Genomic DNA, 16668 nt, shown 5'->3' on the forward strand with positions numbered 1-16668 from the left:
TTCATCTATTCCCCAATGCTATTTTAAATCGGCAATCATGGCTGCTCAAAGTTTTTGTGTACCCACTTGGTTTAAGCAAGCAAATTCAGTGCCAGAGAAGACTGATTTGCTAATCATAAAACTTCATTCTCTAATATTTTATTCCATCTCAGTATAAATGACAATTAAAAATCAAACCATGTTAATCAAACTCAGATATAATAGCACTTTTGTTTGCATGATATTTTGGCAGACTCATAATTAAATAAATAAACAGCCCAACTCTTGAGTTTGCATCCAAATTCCACCGAGGTCAGTGGAAGGACTTGCGGGAAGCTGAGTAATCTTGGATCTGGGCCACAGACAAAAAAGTACTGAAAGGAATTACATGCAGATATGAGAGGGAGAGAGAAAAGTGGAGAATAACTGGAAGATTGAGGAAGTGAAAAATGGAATCTTACTCCAGAAATGTGTCCTCCTTGAATGAAAACACAGGAAGTTCTGCTTTTGCCAGAATATGGACTGGAGTAGAAATCATTAAGTCTTGGGTCTGTTTCCATCTGCTTGAATATTACATTTTGAAACATAATGGAGCTACCTGGATAGATTAGTTTACAAAAGATTTTGTGAAACAAGAACAACTAAGAAATCCTAAGTATTCTCTTAGAACAACCTTCCCTGACCTAGTGCTTTCCAGGTGTTTTGAACTACACTTCTCATCAGTTCCAGCCACTTTGCTCAATGGTTGCTGATGAAGGAAGTTGTAGGTCAAAGCATCTGGAAAGTACCGGGTTGGAGAAGGCTGTCTTAGAGCATGCTAGTTCATATATTCAGAGGTTAAGAGATTGTGAGAGCAAGCCAGTGAACAGTACAGTGCCTAAGGGCCACTGAAATGACCAAGTGTACAAAAGTGCACAAATCCGTGCTTAATTTAAAAATATTTCAATGGGGCATTAGTGTGCCTAACTTACACTAGATTGCATTGAATGTTTTCATTATTTGTAGGCAACGCTTTCATTTTTATAAACCTTTGTTAAAAATGGAAGCTTCTCTTGGCCCTGTAATCTGGCTGAATAGGTAAACATTTTGGAACAGGTTGCGTACAGAGACAGGGCTCCTCTATCTTTAACAGTTGTATAGAAAAGGGAATTTTAACAGTGTTATTTGTATGCATGCAGCACCTAGTGAAATTCCCTCTTCATCACAGCAGTTAAAGCTGCAGGAACTGTACTATCGTGACCAGATACAAAAGAGGGCAGGGCTCCTGCAACTTTAACTGTTGTGATGAAGAGGGAATTTCACCAGGTGCTTCATGTTTACAAATGACACCTGCTGAAATTCCCTTTTCTATACAACTATTGTCCCTCTCTACAAAAGCTCACCTGGGTCCAACTTGATGCCTTTTCAGAACCCAGTGAGGGTCTTTCCCTCTCCCACAGCCCTTTGGCATTACAGCATGTTTTGTAGCTGGTTTCATTTGTTTTATGCCTTCTGCTGGAATTTACTGAGTTTAATTTTGGGGCCTCTGCTTTTTTGTATTGATTTTGTGTGTGTGAAAAAAATTGTGTTTTTTCACAATGTGTTTTATTGAATGTATTTTCATTATTTTAAATACTATGCTACCTTGGGAGTTTTGTACTGAACAACAGTCAGTAAACTTTTTAAGTAAATAAATAGTTATATATAAGCCACTCTAAGCTCATTGAAGGAAGGATACTGAATACATATGAATAAAGGAGACTGGAAGACTTTTCTAGTTACTAATGACTTAGGTGCAACGATTGTGAATGGCAGAGGACAGAGTGGGAAATTATTACTAGTGTTTGTATTTATGTGACACTGGAGTCTGTGCTTAATGAAGTAAATCACATTTTGGAGATGTGATGTGGACTGTGGTTTATTCCATATGCTAATTAAAGTGTTAGTTTTTACTTATCATCCAGCAAGGCTCTGACTCAGAAAAAGGCAGGTTGCTATGTTCCTAACACAGTGTAAAGATGTCTACTGAAGCTGGAAGCTTAGATGGGAGTGTTTTAATATTAGTTTCACTACCAAAACATGCATGGCTTTATCTAGAGAAGGCAGATCTCGCCGCAATGACCTGCACTGGTTATATCCATGCTGGATTACTGCAATGTGTTGGGCTGTCCTTAAAGACAGTTCAGAAACTTCAATTGGTGCAGAATGCGGCAGCGAGAATGCTTGTAGAAACTAAGTGTCCGGATCGTGTTACGCCTGATCTGAAACCATTATGTTGGCTGCCTATTCCTTTCTGAGCCCAATTCAAGGCACTACTGTTAACCCTTAAAGGCTAAATGGTTACAGATCAGGCTGTCTGAAGGACCATCTGCACTCATATGTACCCACCTGAGAATTAAGATTGGCATCTGAGGCCACCAGTGCAAGCTATTTGGTTGGTGGGTGTGAAGGGAGAAAGGGGATTGCCCAAACTTCTTCCAGTGTAGGCAGGGACTGAAGGCTCCTCAGGCTGAGAACCAACCCAGCATGGTAGGCTGCCACCACCACCCCTTACATCCAATTCAGCCTCAGGTAGGGGACTCTCAGATCTTACAAGATGCTTCTTGGCTTGTCAGAAAAGCACTATGGGAGCCTAGACATCGTTTTGGATATTGTTACTACAGAATGTAGCTCTTTGAATTAGTATTGAATGAATCCAATCTACTTTTCTGGGACCTCTTGGTTTGCCCTAACTCAAATACTATTATATTTCCAATGTTTTGGAAATGTAATCTTTTCTCTTAAGCTGTGTAGAGCATGGATGAAATAAGGGCTTAAAAGATGCTTTCCCCAACTATTTTGCATGAAGAAATAGTTTTATATTAGCATACTAGATACCCAGAGAAATCAATGTACTTTAGCTGAGCCTGACATAACCCTAAAGACTATGAACACTGATGAAGATGAGACCTGAGCAAAATATAAAAGACCTTAATAAGATTTTTCCCTTTTTACCTTGGATATTTCAAACAAACAGTTTGGAAATATAAATAGTTGTATTGGTTTATATGTGGGATGCAGTTTGCTTTGTAACCAAGACTGAAAATAGTTTGCTTCCACGGACATCTGGTCATAGACTTTGACAATGGAATGTTGGATTAGACAGATCCCTAATCTGATCTACTATGGACATTTTTTATTTATGCGGTGTTTTTCTACCTGGGCTTTAGAGCAAGCTGCCATACAGTGGCTTACAATATAAATATCCAAAACAAAACAACTGAACAAATGTAACAAAACCACAATCAGATTAAAAATGTATACAGTAGAGTCAGCAAGAAAAATCAAAAGGCTTGGTCGAATAAAAAAAAGTTGTATGAACTGCTTAAAGGCCACAAGAGAGGTAGGCCAAACGGAATTATTGGGGAAAGGGGATTCCACAAGTGTGGGGGCAACAACTGAAAAACCCTGACCAGATGATCAACTTTAGTAGCAGGTCCCTAAGGCCAATGTTATTTCTGAGACAGGTTCATATGGGTGTAGGCACTCCTTCGTATAAACTGTTCCAAGACTGCTCAATGCTTCACAAGTTTGTACTAGCACTTTAAACAGCCTAGATGCAAATAGGTAATCACTGCTACTGATGCAAAATTGCTGTGATAAGATCAAACTTAGGGTGACCAGATGACCCGGAAAACCTTGAAGACCTCCAGAAAAAGGGGATCTCCAGGGCAACCAGGGCTGGGCCACAATTTACCAGGGAAAAGGCCCGGAGGATGCATTCCTGGACTTCCAGGAACACATCCTCCAGCCCCTGCCCACAGCGATCGCGCCGGCCAAGGAGAAGGCCTGGATCAGCCCTGGGGAGGGGGCTGGAGGACGTATTTCTGGACTCCCGGGAACACGTCCTCCCACCCCCTCCCCCAGCCCTGATCTGGCCTTCTCTTTGGCTGGTGTGATCGCGCTGGCCCAGGGGAAGGCTTGGATGGGCCTTAGGGGGATCGAAGGAAGAAGCAAGAAGAAACAAGAGGACAAAGGGAGAAGCTGGGGGACAAAGGGAGAAGCTAGAGGATAAAGCAAGAAAAGAAGCAAGTAGAAGAAGAAGCAAGGGAAGAAGCAAGTAGGACGTAAGACTGAGGTGTGTGTGTATGAGAGAGAGAGTGTATGGGTGCATGGGGTGCCTGGTTGTTTGAGTGAATGGATGTGTGTGCGCATGTGTTTTGGAGTGGGTGATCCGGAGTGTGTGTGTTTGTGTGCTGGCAGTGTGTGGGTGTATTGGTGTGATGATGTCTTAATGGGATGCCTGGTTGTTTGACTATGAGTGGATGGATGCATGTGCATGTTTGCAGTGTGTGTGGGGGAGGGGGACTGTAGTTTTCTGTTTGTGTGTTGGGGGGTGATTTGGAGGTGATATTCCTATTAAATAATGCATTTTGACCCATAGACCTTCCTCTCCAATTTGTTTGAAATAATTGGCATGACATATATTTTTTAAAAAATGTTGATAATTGTTCATCCTTATTAAAAATCTTTTAAAAAATTAGCAGGGTTGCCATTATCATCATCATCTATCTCTTTTCTTGCTCGTGGTGGTTTTTCTAGATGAACATGATGAGCTTTGCCGTCTTTTACTGATTCTGAAATTTCCTGACTATTGAACATGTTTTAAGTATGACTGCTTTCTGGATGTTGGCATGCAAGTATTTTGATAGGCCTAATTTCCGAAGGTTTTCTGTTAAAAAAAACATTAAAAATTGATGTGAAGCTGGTGACTGATGTGACTAATGGAATAATTGTAACTTTTTCCTGTTGCCATAGTTCTTTAACTTCCTTAGCCAGTTGTGTATATTTTTCTCTCTTGTCCTCTTCCTTTTCTGCAACATTTTTGTCATTGGGTATTGCTATGTCGATGAGGTAGATGTGTTTTTCTTGGTTGTTTTTGACTGTTATGTCTGGTTGAAGTTGAAACAAGCTAAGAGGTGCTAGCGTTTAGTCCATTTTGTTCCATGGCTAATATTTGCAGGGTAATAGTTTATACTCTTTCTGAATGCGTGTTTGCTTGTTTGTTGTACTAGATTTTTCTGTACTTGTCAAGTGCTTCATTTGTTCAGTGATAGCAGTATGCTGAATTTGTGAGTATGGATATGAGAAAGGTGATGGGGAAAGCGTGTTAAATGTTAGGAAAGGTTAGACTATGGTAATCCAGTGAAGGAATTGCAGTCAGAAAAGATATTTGAGGGAAGGAGAAACTGTATCACACAGAGTATAGCAAAAGCTTCAAAGTACAGCAAAAGCTACAAAAATAGGAATGAGTGAAGTTTATTTCAGATACATTGAATCTTGTTCTTTATTCCAGTGATTTTAACATTAAGATGTTATGTAGAACAGGTTTGTCTTGTGTGCTGTGAAATCAGATGTGACCAAGGCCATGTTTGGGTGGGCATGCCCCCTTGGGAGATGGGCATGTTGGTGGACATGCCCCTTTGGGGGCTGGGCATGTTGGAGAATTCGCCCTTGGGGGCTGGACATGGTGGTGAGCATGCCCCCTTGGCGGCTGGACATGTTGGTGACTACCTAGCCCCACAACCATTGTGGTGGCTGAATTTTGCACCAGCTGAAGTTTCTGGAGTGCATTTAAAGACAGTCCTACTTACAAAGCTTTAGAATTATCTATCTGCATGGACCCAATGTGAGCCTTGGCGAAGTCCACTGTCCCCAGATAGGGTCATATTGACAAACAAGCCTATGCTGGCAATAGGCACTATAAGACTGAGGCCACCTGTATATCAAGAGGCAGCTGGACAACCATCTGTCAGGTATGCTTTAGGGTGGATTCCTGCATTGAGCAGGGGGTTGGACTCGATGGCCTTTTAGGACCCTTTCAACTCTACTATACTATGATTCTATGGCCCTGTAGCCGGAGGTGTCAGTGATGAGTAGATGGACATTTACTCACTTGTCCTCTTTGTGATTATCTTTCTTTCTTTTTAACAGTACCACTGACCTTTGGCGAATGTATATTTTACATGTTATATCTGTAGAGCACCAGTAAATATCCTGAACTGGCAACTGAGCAAAAACTGAGTTTCTTATAACTCATTAATATACTTACAGATACTAGACAAGACTAAAGTAATGTATAGTCTTCTGTATCTATTGCATCAATATATTGTCATGACTCCACCTGACTATGGTTATATAGCCTCAATCAAATATACTCCTAGTACAGTACCACTTTTTATTTACTCCCTGGTGCTTAAAACCCAGCCCATAATACATTCACACTTACCAAACCATACAAGCACTTCTCTCTCTCTCTACACACACATACATGCACACGCTTTCCACATCTCTCTCAAAATCAACCACTTTGGCAGTGAAGCTGTGTATTTGAGAAAGGTCAAGTTCTGAATAAGCTGAAAACACACAATGCAACTAAGAGCACCATCGACCCTCTTTTGAGGAGAGTTATGCAAGTTATCAGTGGAAGCTTTAGGATATTATGTATGCTGTCATAACAGCTTTCCACTTTAAGTGAAGCATAGACCATCTTGCATAATAAAATAATGGTTAAAGCACAGACAGTAGTTATTTTTAACGTGCTGTTGAGAAACCTCAATGAATGTATTTGCTCTTTTTGGAAGATGATGATATGCTATTTTTGGACCAAAATGAAAGCTTTCTATTTACTGCTTTATGTTAGAGGGCTTTAATGTAGAAATTAAGCCATATTTCCTGACAAAGGTTCATTAAAAAAATAATTGTCACTTTTATAAGCAGTTCACTCATCCTTCATTGTGCACATCAAAATATAGCTAGGATAGTATAGATTTCTGATGTATTCACTTGTAAATATTGAACTCAATCTGCACTTTTCTCCCTTTTAATCAATAAATATGCACAGTAAGATACACAAAGTACTTATTTTAGTTGCAGTGTATGACATGCTACACACTAGAAAAACTACATAGGCCAAATCCATTGGTTCCAATGAACTTATCCAGGCACTCCATGTCAAATAATCTACATAGACAATTTGTAGGGCTATGCCAAGAAAGTACGTGATGCAGCAAACTTGCTGAAGCTTAGCAGGTTTGGATTTGATCAGTGCCTGGATAGGAGACAGCTTGGGACCCCTATGTCCACCACCCTGAGTGAAAGGTGGGATATAAATTAAATAAATAACTGATTCCTTTGAATAATTGCATTATATTTTAGGATAAACAGTAGGCTGGATTGTGTATTGGTCTGCATTAGCGTCTACTGAAGTAAATAAGGATTAGGCTTTAACAGAATAATTATGACTTATTTATTTTAAATTGCGTTTCCATCTTACGGAAGGATTGAAACAACAATTTGGATAAGATACTACCTACAGTATCACGGGCAATAAGCCTATATACACCAGTTGCTGGGGAACATGGTTGGGAGGGTGCTATTGCACCGTGTCCTGCTTGTGGGTCCCTGGTCGACAGTTGATCGGCTACAGTGTAAACAGTGTGGTGGACTAGATGAACCCTTGGTCTGGTACAGCATGGCTCTTCTTAAGTTCTTATGTTTTTATACAAGCGCTACATAGACAATTCATTTCATACATTCACTGAACCTGTGGAGGGGGACTGTGTCAGCCTCTGACATCTGACACCGGGGCCTCTTTCAGATGTTGTGCCGAACACACAAACATCTGACAGACTATGGTCCTGAGGGGCACCAATGTCAGGGGTGGGGGTGGGCAGGTTCAGTCCCACTTTTTTCTCCATACATTCAGTGAACCTGTGCCCTCTGTGGTAATGGACATTATGAAATATACTGTCCTCAAAGTTGTGTCACATTCTTGTGCCACACCAAGAAATGGAACCCAGAGCAAAGATATTATGCGAACAATTGGTGAAGCATAGCTCTTAATGATCCCTGTGACAAAATCACCTGCTTGTTAGGTTAATCTGTTGTCTTATATTATAGTTTTGCAGGAAACATATATACAGATAAGAAAGGGTTTGGAGTTCGGAAGAGCACCGCTTTAGTTGGGAAGGGAGGCTTTAGAGGGGTAGTGAGGCAGGCTTAGGATAATTGGCAATAACTATGTAATTATTATTATTATTATTTATTTGTATCCTGCCTTTTGCCCAACATCTTGCAAATAATAAACTTTTATTTTATGTTACTGAGTTAAATCCATGTGCCAATTTGGTTTTCATTTACGCTACCTCATACATGAATACATCATCATCATAATTTCTTACCTGCCTCTCCCTCTGGATTGAGGCGAGGAACAACATTAAATACAATATAATACATGAAACTGGTTAAAAGAGCATATGAAACCAATACAATATTAAAATAACAATCACATCTTAAAATTCCTAGGTTTAAAATTCATCTGGATAGACCTGGTGACTAGTCTTTATGGCAGACTTAAACTCAGAGAGAGTATTAAGCCAACGAATCTCCTCCGGCAGGCCATTCCACTCCTCCGGCAGGCGGCAGAGTGTGGGGTGGATTGTACGGGAGAAGGCAATTCCGCAGGTAACCTGGACCCAAACCATGTAATACCCAGCACTCACTTCCCCAAATTAGAAATAACAGTAATACTGATAAATTTGGCATAAATTGTGGCTAGGTAATAGGTTAGCTAAATTAGTGGATACATCTGATTTGGCAGTGATGTCCCACTCCTTAGATTATTATTCTAGGAGTGAAGTGTTAATAGGGTAAAAGGAGCGGCAGATTTCACCGTTTGGTGGCAGGGTGTGTTTTATTTCGCCACAGGTCCCCTTGAGTTCTGTGGGACAAAGTAAATACTAAATGGGGTGGGACACTGTTGCCCAAAGCAAACCTGCCTCCTGACCCAGACTCTTGGATAATTGGGAAAAGAAGAAACACTTAGGCTTCCACCCTATTGGTATCTTCAAATTCACCCAGGCCTCAGCTAGATGAGGGGGGTAGTAGGGTGACGATCTTGCGATTTAATGATCATGAGATCGTTGCCCTTGTCTACACACGGCATGCGACATCGCGGCCGCCATTTTGAATTTGTTTTTTAAATGAGGAGCACGTGAGTGCTCGTGTGAAAAGCATTAAAAAAACAAACACTCACCCTCCCCCACCCCACCTACCATAGGCACAGAGCTCAAGAGGAGCTGGGACAACCTGTGAGGAGCTGGGACAACCTGCGACACCCGGCCACATATTCTGTGGTCTCAGGATCAGCCCAGGATCATGTAAAATCCGGGCTAGAAGGGTAGGGCAAAATCCCGGGGAAATGGAGGGATCATCCTTCCCTGCTCCTTGGATGCCCTGTGCATGATGTGAAAGCACAGGGACGATCTTGGGGCGATCCCCAGGATACTGCCCTGTCTAGCTATGGCCCCACTTGACTTTCTCATATTGGTTGGCAGCTAGCCAGACATGAAAAGCTATTATTCCTAAGGGATGTGTGTGTTGGACTGTAAGCAAAACCTGCCTGTCATTCATAACACAGGACAGTTGGCCTGGTCTTCATCAATGGAGACACCAATGGTGTGCATAAAACACACACAAAACCATATTGTGCTTCTCTATCAGGAGCCCTTGTAATGCTTGTAAACTTGCACATAAACTGTACATGGTGATCCGCTGGACAATGGAAAAAGAATGCAGGTCTAGATAAGCTTTCGGTCTGTTCCAGCAGGACTCTTATTTTCTTAGTTAATTGTTCAGACCCCTTGGATATCTTAACTTCAGAAAGCAGAGGTTTCATGCTTCTTAAAAAAAATGAAAGGAAAGTCATATCTCGATGAAAGAAAAGTTATAGATGCTGATAAAGTGTGGTATTCATTGCAAGGGAAGCACAAGCTTAAAAGAAATACATCTGGATCCCTTGAAAGTATAAAAAGTGCAAGCAGGAATTAAATTTTAAAAAATACAAATTAATTCAGAATGGCTGTACCACTTGTTAAATCCGCATTATCTTCGTCAAGAGCAAACATTTTCATAAGGTAGAGAGAGAAAAGTGTCCTGTAGGCCCGGAAGGCATCCCATTCAGAAGGAAGAACTGGATGGCATCACGCTTAGTGAGTAACGGCCTATCTTGAAACCGCCGCCACCACCCATCACTCCGGATCGTCCTAAAACCACCAAACAGCGCCGGGTCGTTGTTGCACCGACTTAGGCTGAAGGGGTTAAATAATGCAGCTGCCGCCTGTGTAAACTCCGGCCAGGGAACTCTTGCGATACTGCCAGGAACTGCGGACTGTGGCTCTGTTGCCCTTCTGCAGCCTGTTGGTGGACGCGGGGCGTTCGCGCGCGCCCTCCCCTGCCCGTATTCTAAACCGTGATGTTGGGGTGGCGGGAATGAGAGAGAGAGAGTGGGGGGGGGGGGGGAGGAAAGAGAGAGAGAAGGGGCGTCGCCATCTGTTCTTAATTCCCTGGTCATTGGATTAGGAGCCCTCGGTGATGAGATCAGCAGGATCAGCTTTCAGGATGGGGCACTGGACTGGCTTCAGCTGCAGGCTCTTCCCATCTGGGCTGTCTGTGTCATGAAGGGGGAGGGAGCAGCAGCAGGAGGACGAGGCGGAGGCGGCTGGGCAAGCAGAGAGAAAGAGAGAGGACAGAAAGCTCAGGCACAAAAGCGACGGGAGCCTTTGAAGGCGCAGCAGCGAGGCAGCCGGGACTGCGAAGGGCAGGCTGCCCCGAGGCCCCTGCGCCTCCCGTAGAGAGTTTACAGCGGGGAGTTTCCTGTCGAGGCAGCTCGCCTCTCGCTGGTCTCCCGCGAGCGCGTGGTTCCCGCTGAGCCCAGGCAGCCCCGGAGGACGCAGCGGGACTGGCGGCTTTCCTCGGGGTTTAAGGCGCCCAGGGCCCCAGCGCCCGACACGCACCCACCGAGGCGGTTCTCCCACGGCGCTCGGGCCGCTCCCGAGGGGCGGAAGGCGTGGAGGAAGCCACCGGGAGCAGCTTTGGGGGTAAACCAGCGCCGGAGAGCGGACGCTTCCCTCTCTCCCGGGGCGTGAGAAGTCCCAGGATGATTTTGCGCGGCTGCTTCTTTGCTTACTAGCGGCTCGTTTGCCTTTCTCTCTCTCTCTCTCTCTCTCTCTCTCTCTCTCTGGATTATTTTATACGTGTGTGTGTTTAAAAAAGTAACCCAAGGTACACGGAATCGAGCGAGAGATGCTTCCTTGTTTTCATGGTAAGTTTTTGAAAGCGCGACCGCTAATCGAGACTGTTTTTCACAGCCGGAGTACAAAACAACAACGGTTGAAAACTCTCTTTCTCTCTCTCCCTTTAGAGGTGTATTGGGTAGTATCCAATGTTAGTCCTGTGTAGTAGAGTAGGCCGACTGAAATAAATGAGGCTTACGTTAATCACGACTAGTTAATGTCCCATTCATTTCAATGGGTCTACTCTACGTAGGGCAGAGATTGGACACTACCCATAATGTTTAAGCCAGAAAAATGCTAGATTCGGTGACCGAAGACCGATTGCTGAGAAACACTTTAGAACTTTACCAGTCCTTCGTCTGCACGAAACGGGAATTCCGAGAACAGCTTTTATCATAAGTGAGTGGTTTATTCAAGAGTTGAAGCTAGTATATTTGGTTAGGAACTTCTAAAATGAACGTGCAGGGAAGACGCTTCAGCAGGATCTGCTTTTAATAGCTTCGGTTGTTCCCTAAGAAAAGTGGTGTAGGAGTAATTTCCCTTCTGGCAAGGAGCAGGCTAGTGGTTGAATTTGTTTGATGTGCTAAAAAGTAAAGTGCTAGAAAAGAAATGTATTCTTTTTATGTGTTTCCTAAGACTTGATCTCCAGAATTGTGGAGATTCCCACACAAGACTTCTACTGAATTAATCAACCACCGAATCCCATTCATTTTAGAAAAGGTGGTGATGGATGAATATATTTAGTTTCTGGGGCTAAACTTGTGGCATCATATTGACGACTATTAGTTTGTGTTAAGGGTTGTATGTGAGAAATGTGCCACGCGAACGATGGTTTTGATCACCCATTTGATCACAGAGCTGCAATCCTTAGTGCTAATCAGCCTTGCCTCCCCTTCTTTCACCCTGCCCTTGGTGACAGAAGCCATTCATAACAAGATAAGGTTGCATTGTGAAATGACTTCGCAAGGGGGTGAAGGAAGCTTCTTTTTCTTTTTTTTAAAGCTTCCAGCTGTTTACATTTGTTTGGACAATATATCTCGAGGCATGATGCATGTCCAGCAGTGCCATCTCTGTAATTAAAACAGCCTGTAGCTGAAATGTGATTTATTTATTTACTTCTGCAGAATGAAGTTATGTGAGTATGCATTGTGGGGGGAAAACAAACAAAACAGAAGCAAAACCTTGCTCCTCCTAACAATGATTATAATGGCATTGTTGAGGGAAATAGGGCTTCCAGGATCTACAGCTGAAGAATAGAAGCCATTTGTGTCTACCACTGTCCTGTTTGACCTAGGGCAACCTCTTTTTGCTCAGTTTCATCACTTGCACTTAGGGGAAAAATAATACTTCCTTCTCTCTCAAGGGCATTGGGGCTTAATTTATTAATGCATGTGAGGCACTCTGACTTTCTCAGACTCGGCTGAGGAAGAACAAAGTATGTATGAAAAACTGAAATGAAAAACCACCTTTCTGCATTAACTGTTTATGGGAAACAATGGGTTCGAGTGGAAGTATGTTGTCTCCCAGGGCAATTTCTCTCAATGAATCACTTTATTTAATCATTTCCCCTACTTTGGGTAACTATATATTTGATGGCCTTATAAACATTGATCTTGGTGAGATTGTGCAGAAACATTAGGATGAACAATTTTCAGATAACTTGCAGCCTTGTAAAGCTATATAAACGCATAGAAAGTCATAATTTGTGTAATTGTAGTGTAGAAAATGTCTATTCATGTTTAGACAGAAAAGTCCCACAATTCCCACCTGGCTGGCTGGGGAGTTGTAGGACTATTTTCTGTCTAAACAGGATTGCTTATGATTGCACCCTTAGACACACTTCAGTCCTGTTGATTTTAGTGGGACAAGTAAATCCCGACTAAATCAAGTGCCATTGTTTTCAATGGGATTCAAGTGGGACTAACTTAGTCTGAATCCCACCCACGAAGTGCTGCACAGAGCAGATTGACTGCTAATTAGTTTTTTGGATGGATAAGGGGGTGATTTTTTTTTACTTCTGAGGAAAGCTTTTGAATGTAGATTGTGGTCTGCTTTCAAAATAAATAGACTCATGTAGTATAATGCATGCTGAGTGAAAACTGTCTCCTGCCGATCCTTGGCACTACTCATTAACTCTCTAGACTTCTTGTGAGAATGTAAGCTTAGTGTAATGGATTTTCCATGTACCACAGAACAGGCAACTATTCCGGTCTCCTCTTCCTCCCCAGATACTCCGTGTCCCAGTTCTGTGTGTAGGTCAGTGTCTAAGCCTCTTTGAAGAAAACGTTTGTCACAGTCGATCTCTCATGTCTTGTTTTGTGGTGTTCCATCTGCTGGATTATGATGCTTTGAGGAACAAAAGTTTATTTCCTGTTCATGCAGCATGTCTGTTCCCATGCTCATTCAATGAATTTTACAGTACATTTATTCCACTTACATTCCAGACCTGCAGTGTGGCGGTTGGCACCCCAAATAGGTTTGCCACCTGTCCAAGTTGACTTGAGATTAACTTTGACATTTCTGGGATGCACATTTTTTTTCTGGAATGGCATAAAGAACAAAGCCACACAGGGCTGAGGGTGCTGGTAAGCTACTTTTTCTTGATTTTCCCCTGGAATAGTGCTTGGGATTTTTTATTTTTTATTTTGCTTTCTGGTGCTAAGAAAGCACCAGAAAGCAAAAAAATATTTAAGCTCATGCTTAATATTTTTCCTTCCAAGGTGGTACCTTTTTTTAAAAAACAAAACAAGACAAAAGAAAAGATTCCTTCTAGACAACTACCTTTCTTTTCCTCTTTGGTTTTCAAAGCATTACTACCAGCTGCTACTGCCGTTCCTCTGACCTCCTTTATTTACAACCTTTTTGGATGTTAGCAACATCACTTTAGTAAGAGTGTTCTTAAGCTGTAAATCCCAGTTTGAATGATGGTAAGATCCACCAGTTTCCACTCTTAGCTTCTCAGGATAAAGTTCTTTTTATGCATTTGAAGGGTGTGTTTGCATGTTGCTGGAGTTCCTTCAGCTTAAATTTGAATCTTCAAATATTAGTGGAACTTGCAAATCTAGGCCTTAGGCCAACAGAGCATGGAACCAGCAGTCACTGCTATTCCATGAGGATACATGGTCTGATTTTGTAATCAAGAAGCAAATCTTACCTCATTAATAGTATTGAATGGGAACAAACATTAGTACAAGGGCTGTAAAATATATATATTAGAATGTCAGTATAAAACAACTAGATTATCAGAGCCAAGTTGAAGATGGCCTGGTGGCATTTCAAAGAGTAGAGCAGGGAGTGGTGAACTAGAATGGAGTGGAGAGCCAAATTACACCCCACCGCATGGGCTGGATAATGTCAATGGGTGTGGCACTGCCCCACTGACATAATCACTCCACCCCTTTTGTCTTTTTTGATGTTGGGAGAGGCATGGAGTTCCATGTCAATTAGGCTGATTCTGGGAAGGCCTCTACTTTCCCCAGTGCTGTGTCAGGTTGGTTGGTTGGTGCTAGGAAGAGGGGCAGTGCAAACTGAGTCCCTGGCTTCATGCATTAAACATACCCATCAGGGGGTTTGCGCACTGCACGAAGCTACCTGGCCAGCTCCCACAACTCTCAAGTTACTTCTGATCTGAAGTAGAAGATAACAGCAGGTTTTCCCCACCCCCGAGGGGGGGGTGCTTGGAGGCCAACCCTTGCCTCCTGGAGGAATGCAAGGAGGCTTCACAGGATGGATGCAGAACCTCCACAGCCTGGAGGTTCCACATCCCTACAATAGTACATTTTTATGAGACATTTTACACATCTCTGTGCCAACTCTGGTTCATGTGAAAGGAACAACAGCATCACTTACGTAGGTGCTGTTTTAGGATACATATGAACAGTGAGATTTCTCAGTTGCATTTTGCACATCTAATCCAGTTGCCTTGTGCATGTATGCTTTCCTCGTTGCCAGTTTGCTTTTCGTAGAATAATCCTATGCTATCCGCTCCCACAGGATGTGTGATCAGCACTTGCTTTTCTTCACCCTCTTTGTATCCTGGGTTGATAAAAATTTATTTTAAAAATGAATAAATCAAAACTGTCAGATTTAAATTAGATTTTGAAATTTACTTAAAACAGTTAGTTAAAAAAAGTGCATAGGTCAAAGATATCATCATGAATACTAATTATACATTCTATGAATGTGTTAACAGCAGTTTTTGGAGATAAAAGATAACCTGTTCAGCCCTATTCTGCACTGCAAGTAGTGTATTCTCTCTGTCTCTCCATGTGCGTGTTTTGTTAATGTTGTTTGTTTATACTACTGGTTAGTTTTCTTCTTCAACAATCTTGTTAGAACAATTTAAAATCCTGTTTGGTGGTGGTAATTATGGCATATCATGATGAAAATATGATGGCTTAAACAGTTTTGAACTGGTTCATCTCCTGAATGACTTCACAAGTTCATTCTGCTTTAGTACTAAATTATAATCTCAATTTTGATGAAAATTAATGCAAAAGTAATTCAGAATTATTGTTTAGTGTGTAGCTACCTTCTATATCTCTGAATATGTATTAAACAATAATGTACTTCTACTAAAAATAGAATCTTCCTCACTAGTTATTTAAACTGTGATTTAAATCATTAAAATTAAGTTCTTCAGAGAAGCAATTTAAATCATGATTTAAATCAATTTGACTTAAATCAGATCAACCCTGTTTGTATCTATCTCTTCATTTTCAATAACTCTTATCCATATAAAATCTCAAATCAGATTACACAGTGAACAAGCAAGCAAAGGGGGAACACATCATGTATTCTGTAAAGTGCAGGGGGAACATTTTTATTTTCTTGAGGAAATGGACAAAGATAGAAAAAGGATAACTAAAGCTACTGCTAACCTTAAGCAAAATGTATAATTCTTGTCTTTATGTACTGTACTTATTGATCAGTCAGAGGTTTTACCATGGCACTTGAGTAACTACACAAATTACTTAGCTGTGCTTTGTGCAGATGAGATGAGCTGGCTATTAAAATGACAGTGTATAGGTTTGAGATCTATCTATCTATCAGAACACTCTTTCTTCCTTATGTTATAATGGGTTGCAGATGTTAGGTAACATTCTCTCCATAGGCAGACACCACAGATGATCAACTTACCCCATGGTGGCATGATCACTATAGTTAGTTCTTACCACATGGTAAATGGATGTCTGTGTATACCCATAGTTGTGAATCTATATGGTGCAGATCTTAAATCCACAGTTGGTAATTTTATGTATTTAGGTTGAAGGCTGACATAAACTCAATTTCCTTCCTCTAACCTTAGAAACCATACAAGTCAACAAAGCTGTAATAGTGTTTAATGGCTTGGAGCTTAAAGCTTAACAAAAGCAAAATAAAGTAAACGAACCACATTAAGAGTGGGTGCACTGTAATGGCTGGTACGTTCGATTAACACCAGTGCTGAGCTTCATGCTTCAGTGGGTTTGAACCAGTTACCATCTCTCAGTCTAATTCACCTCATAAAGCCTTTGTGAGGATAACATAGGAAGGAAGAAGAACCTGGTATTCCATCAAGAGTTCCATGGAAGAAGAGCAGGCTGAAAGAAAATGA

The 16668-nt window shown here is 41.7% G+C and overlaps 1 protein-coding gene across 2 annotated transcripts in view; it reads left to right on the plus strand.

The window, feature by feature from the left end:
• Positions 1-16668, plus strand: part of SPSB4 (splA/ryanodine receptor domain and SOCS box containing 4) — a 226591-nt gene that overhangs the window by 127296 nt on the left and 82627 nt on the right. The window contains exon 1 of one of the 2 annotated variants that reach the window (XM_063131505.1): positions 11034-11101. The exons of the other annotated variant lie outside the window; for it this stretch is intronic. The gene's annotated coding sequence lies outside the window, so the exon portion shown is untranslated. Of the gene's footprint in view, positions 1-11033; positions 11102-16668 lie in introns of those variants that run through there. 2 annotated transcript variants of the gene reach the window in all.

Source organism: Elgaria multicarinata, chromosome 8 (genome assembly GCF_023053635.1).
Source record: "Elgaria multicarinata webbii isolate HBS135686 ecotype San Diego chromosome 8, rElgMul1.1.pri, whole genome shotgun sequence".
Lineage (NCBI taxonomy): Eukaryota > Metazoa > Chordata > Lepidosauria > Squamata > Anguidae > Elgaria > Elgaria multicarinata.